This window comes from Melanostigma gelatinosum (assembly GCF_949748355.1).
Source record: "Melanostigma gelatinosum genome assembly, chromosome: 13".
NCBI classification, from domain to species: Eukaryota; Metazoa; Chordata; class Actinopteri; order Perciformes; family Zoarcidae; genus Melanostigma; species Melanostigma gelatinosum.
In genome coordinates this window covers 4,967,887-4,974,212 of record NC_136646.1, presented here as the reverse complement: position 1 = coordinate 4,974,212, position 6,326 = coordinate 4,967,887, and positions in this window count along the sequence as shown.

Sequence of the window (6,326 nt, the reverse complement as noted above, 5' to 3'; positions counted from 1 at the left end):
ATTTCTACCTGTAGTGATCTGTCATTTCTTTGACACTGTTCCAGCTGCTACTGTACATGGAGCGCTGTGTCGTCAACAGTCCAGCTGTTCAGTGCCGGTAAGTCCATCTCACTGACAGTGTAACGCTGTGATGTAGTGGTGGTACTGTGGTAGAAGATGAACAGAACACTTACAGTATGACCAGTTGTTGTGAGACAAACAGATACACTGTATTCAAAATCACTTCCATGAAGCAGAGATGAACCTCTATCCCGTCACGAGAGCGATGTTTCCCAGCAGTCTGAGGTCAACCCACAGCAGTGCTGGTCGTACAGTCAGCATTCGCAATAGTTTTCTTATTGTGTCTAGTGTACATTCAATTCATAAAGATACCTGAAGTATTGCATCATGATCGGGAACTGTTGATAATAATTATGCACCAGACATTCCACTTTACTGTTTTTGCATCTACAATAACACATCAAATGGACCCGTTGTTGACCAAGCCCTACAAAATCATTTTGGCAAATTAACCAATCACCATGCTTTTCCATTATAATTCTATTCAGAAGCACTGATTGGAGAGGAACTGGAGAACAATTGCAATGCAGTTCTGAGAAAAGTTGCTGCAAATGTCCTGAGTTGTTCAAGTCTTGGGGAACATTCAACGCTGTCGGTGAGTTTGTTAGTCACAGAAACTATCGAGTGTTGAGTGGACCCTCACACTGGAGCTCACATGAGTGAAGCACACACTGACATGTGTGCACACAGACGCACCACACACATGTGAGTAACATTACACACATCTTTACAGTGTTCAGAGGAGGACACTCTGGATTGCTAGAGTGGAACAAGTGGAACTAGAATGCACACCTGCTTGGCTGATTCAATTGTGTGCATGTTCTGCTGTGACAATTCAAAACATTTGCTGTAAAGAAAAGCTTAGAAACGGGATTCACACGATGATATGTAAACTGAAAGAGCTTTTGGTGGAAGTGGGTCTCTTTAGCAGCGCTCCAGTGGAAGATGTGGGGAACACAATCGACTGTCAACCAGCACTGTTTTCAGCTTCCATACAAAAGAAAACTGCTGTTCAACACCACATCCACACCAACACATTCCACTCAGTGCGTCACGTACACATGCGTGTTCAGTGAACAGAAGCTTCACACGATGACACTCTGGGTTCCCTCTGTGTCGGTTCTGGACGTGGACGGCGTGGCACTTTTCCTGGACACCTATCAGTGTTTGCCCCCCCCATCCTCATCCATGGTTCCTTACTAGGAAAACTCCACATGAACTATTCCTCCAACAAAGCAGGTTCCCAGTTCACATTCATCGCTGTCGGTGGGTTGGTGAGACTGTCAACTCGCTGCTCGATGAATGTCGACCGTGTTCCTGCATGGCCACGTCCCTGAAGCACGGCCTGATCATCGCCCAGTTGATGGTTTGTGGGTGAAATAATGGTTTCTTGATAGCAAATGTTTCGTGAAAGTGATCAAGACATAAATAAAGACGTAAAAACATGTTGAAATTGTATTTTATGTTATCTTGCAACAACTGTACCTGAAAGGCACAGTTTCTGATGGCAAACTCATTAAAATGGTAAAGAAGAGAATACTGCTGCTTTGAAGATATATTTGTGAAATGACGAATGAGAATGAAGTGCAAATCAGACCAGTAATCAGACAAGTGCTCAACAAGCAATGAGAAAAACCAAAAACGTGAAATAGCTGACAAAAACATAATTCATACAAGGAGACATCGAAGGAGGAAGAGATGGTTGGTGGAGCAAAAAAAACACATTTGGAGAACATGAATATTGGAGACAACACAAGTTAACGTGTGTGTGTGTGGGGGGGGGGGGGTGTGAGTGTGTGTGTGTGTGTGTGTGTGTGAGAGAGAGTGTGTGTGGGGGGGGGTGTGTGTGAGTGTGTGTATGTGGGGGTGTGTGTGTTGGGAACGTAAAGGAGCGTGTTTGGGTTATCATACAATTTTATATGCCTAAACTAAAGAATGAATAAAATGGATGAGGGTGTATGTCTGTGTGTGTGTGTGTATGTGTGTGTGTGTAAAGAAAGGGGAGTCTTAAAGCTACGGCTAAAGACTACAAAGATGGCGGCGTCGAGTGACGCTGACAAAAGGGGAGGGGCCTTAAGATACTACAGCTAAACTACCACCAGATGGCGGAGTCGAGTGACTCGGACAAAATGGCGGCGAGCCTGCTGTATGTAATCACGTGTGCCAATACACACATGTGTTGTGAGGCGATCGTTTGAACGGGGTTTCCCCCAGGGGCAGAGATAGGAGCTGTGTGTGTTAGGGGAGAGGCAAGAAAGAGCGCAAAGGTGGGGGTCATGAATCAACCTTCTGCGTGCGGTGTTGTAGTGAGAATGAGTGTCACTTGCCTTACCATGCATAAGTATGCCGTTGTCGGGTTGAACTACTGGCAGCTTTATGCAATGATAAGCACGACTCTCAGTTCACTCAGAGTCAATTTAATGAAGAGAGAAATAAACAGAACGAAATGAAATAACTCAAAATAAATCCCAAGCAAACAGTCATAGCAGTTCATACACAATGCAACGGAGCTTCTCTGCTCCGTAAGGAGTTGCGCAATATCTCAATATCACGCGACAGTAACTTAAACACGGGAATATCAACATATAAATTAATGGCCTGAATTAAACTTAAGTTAATTTAAGCTAAGCTATGCCCAGATACCATGAATCTTACTTGTCGATGCTTCGTTGCAACGTTGAAGTGTTCGTGGGGAAGTTGTCCGTTTTCCTCGTCAGGAAGGGGCAGGGGGAGCTTGCTTGCAACGCGGCTTTCTCTTTGTCCACAGCACATGTTGAAGCCATATGGTCAGACCCCAACAGTGTGTGTGTGCATTGCCTGTAGGTTCTGTAACAAGAGACTTTTTTTGAAGCAGAGGAACGTTTTCCATAGTTCTAACAACATAGTTCCATGAACCCTCATCTTCATATGTCGGATACTCTCCTGCACATTCGGAACTGTGAGTGACGGAAGTATGATTGGCCGAACAGATGAGCCAATGGAGCATCGGCAACCACCATTTTTAAAAAGCCATTGGCTGTGTAACTAACAGACAACACAAAACACTGACAACAGCTCTGTAGAAAAGAAAGTGAGAAAAAGACACAATCTCCACACTCAGCCTGTCATATTACATTTACTCAGAAACAACAAAAGAATTATGTTTAGTTAATTCAGTTCATGTTAAAGATGGAACAAAAAGAGGATATGTATTTATTTATCCATCAAAAATTCATAGTGAAATCAGAAGATATTTATGTATTTATTCTCGTGCTGGGCAACGATTACAATTTGAATCATATTTAATCGCATGATTTTTTTGCGATTAATCTCATTGTTATGCGCAAAGTTCAATGATGAATTCATAAGTAGTGTATTGTGCACTTTTATTTTAAAGTGCTGCTCTATGAACAAAGGTGAATAACATTGTGTGTGAACACTTTAAACACATCAGGTTATTAGCAGCAGTGTTCTCTTCACACAGCAGCAGTTCTATCTCTTCTATATCTGTGCTCAGTGTGTGACTGTGAAACGTTCCACTGCTGTGAACAGAACAACATGTTTCACACGTTCATCTACATGTGTGTGTTGAGTCTTCATCACAGTCAGAGCATGTGATGCAGCGCTACTCTTCATCACTATGATGCAGCTCTACTCTTCATCACTATGATGCAGCTCTACTCTTCATCACTATGATGCAGCTCTACTCTTCATCACTATGATGCAGCTCTACTCTTCATCACTATGACCCAGCTCTACTCTTCATCACTATGATGCTGATCTACTCTTCATCACTATGACCCAGCTCTACTCTTCATCACTATGATGCTGCTCTACTCTTCATCACTATGATGCAGCTCTACTCTTCATCACTATGATGCAGCTCTACTCTTAATCATTATGATGCAGCTCTACTCTTCATCACTATGATGCTGATCTACTCTTCATCACTATGATGCTGATCTACTCTTCATCACTATGATGCAGCTCTACTCTTCATCACTATGATGCAGCTCTACTCTATAAGAGGGAAGCTGCCATAACCGACGCGACTGGTGGGAGCGCCGGGGCCAGGACTGGTCTCTCGGCCGAGCGCGCTCAGACCGGAGGAAGCAGGGTAGACGTCGGGAGTAACGGCAGTTAGCGGAGCCAGGCGAGTTCCCTCGCCAGAACACCAGCTCAACAATCTTTTAATAGAGAGCTGAGTCAGTAAGTAGCCCCGTATCGGGCCAGAAGTACCCCAGGATCTAACACTATGATGCAGCTCTACTCTTCATCACTATGATGCAGCTCTACTCTTCATCACTATGATGCTGATCTACTCTTCATCACTATGATGCAGCTCTACTCTTCATCACTATGATGCAGCTCTACTCTTCATCACTATGATGCAGCTCTACTCTTCATCACTATGATGCAGCTCTACTCTTCATCACTATGATGCTGATCTACTCTTCATCAATCTGATGCAGCTCTACTCTTCATCACGATGATGCTGATCTACTCTTCATCACTTCATCTATTCAGAGCTACGAGTGACAACAGACAATAACGTAACTTACGTTAAGTCTGAAAAATAAATCTTCTAAAACTTTCCACGAACTATTTGTTTGAGTTTATAGAGGAAGATCTTAGAGAAGATCTTAATTATCAAACACAACCTTTCATTATTCCTCCTTAAAGCTCCCTCTTCTCACCTTCCTCCTTACAGCTCCCTCCTCTCACCTTCCTCCTTAAAGCTCCCTCTTCTCACCTTCCTCCTTACAGCTCCCTCCTCTCACCTTCTTCCTCTCACCTTCCTCCTTAAAGCTCCCTCTTCTCACCTTCCTCCTTAAAGCTCCCTCCTCTCACCTTCTTCCTCTCACCTTCCTCCTTAAAGCTCCCTCTTCTCACCTTCCTCCTTAAAGCTCCCTCCTCTCACCTTCTTCCTCTCACCTTCCTCCTTAAAGCTCCCTCCTCTCACCTTCCTCCTTAAAGCTCCCTCTTCTTACCTTCCTCCTTACAGCTCCCTCCTCTCACCTTCCTCCTTAAAGCTCCCTCTTCTCACCTTCCTCCTTACAGCTCCCTCCTCTCACCTTCCTCCTTAAAGCTCCCTCTTCTCACCTTCCTCCTTACAGCTCCCTCCTCTCACCTTCTTCTCACCTTCCTCTTTACAGCTCCCTCCTCTCACCCTCACCTTCCTCCTCACATCTTGAATCACGACAGACTGAATTTAGACAAGCGATAAGATGAAAGAAAGTTCCTTATCAGACTACATTACCCAGGCTTTAATCCACCTCTATTCATTGTCAATAAAAACACCATTAAATGATTATGTAAAGCTGCATCAACTTATTTTTTTTTATTTTTTAGTTGCTTTGATTCAGCGAAACAAGCTGTAAACACATTGATTCATTTTGAAATATGACTCCCCATTCACCTGTCCACATCGGGGTTCTCCCGTAGAGTGTAATCTGGCAGTTACCACAGTCATTTATACAGTAGTATGTCGTTTAAATGGCCAAGTAGTACAGAAATCAAAGCTTTTCAGTACATCAGAGAGAGAGAGAGAGAGAGAGAGAGAGAGAGAGAGCTACACAATACTGCAAAATAGCTTTGGGGTCAGACTAAAGCTTGAATTACTTCCTGTCGGAGCCAGATGGTGGCTTTGATTTTGACTTTTGCCCCCAAAACCTCACTAGCTGACAGTTATCTGCAGGACATCTCTCGTCACATGACATGGACGGGAGAAGACAGGCTGTGAGCTCTGTGATTGGGATGATGCTGTAGGAAAAGAGAAAAGAAGGATAGTTAGCCGTGCTACCGACTGTGATAACAGCACATCTGTCTGCTCATGTGCCAAAATGGACTGCAGAAGTGGAGAAAGAAGGAAAAGGGTTTGTTAGACACAAAAAGGATGATGAAGAATAGAACTGGTCTCCAACATGAAAAAACATCTAGATTCCCCAACACACAGGTAATAATGTCAATATAACAAACTGATTGAGGTTCGAAAAATTAAAAATCATATTCATGTAGAAAGAGAGCAGAACAGAATTGGGGAACCTAGTTGTCAAAGAAGAAATCTGATTTATGGGCTTTAACAAGATTTATCAGCCACTGAAACTGGGAGAGGTCATAGGATACAGAGAAGATATGCATCTTCGGCCTGGATTTGGGAAAGTTCAGCCGAAACCAAAAAGGGAAGTGTTACGTGGCGTGTTGTTTTTGTGCTCTGCCTCTGATTACAGGCAGCTGCACTCAGTCAACGATCAGCACGCTGGTTAAAAGGAGAGGAGCTCCGGAAG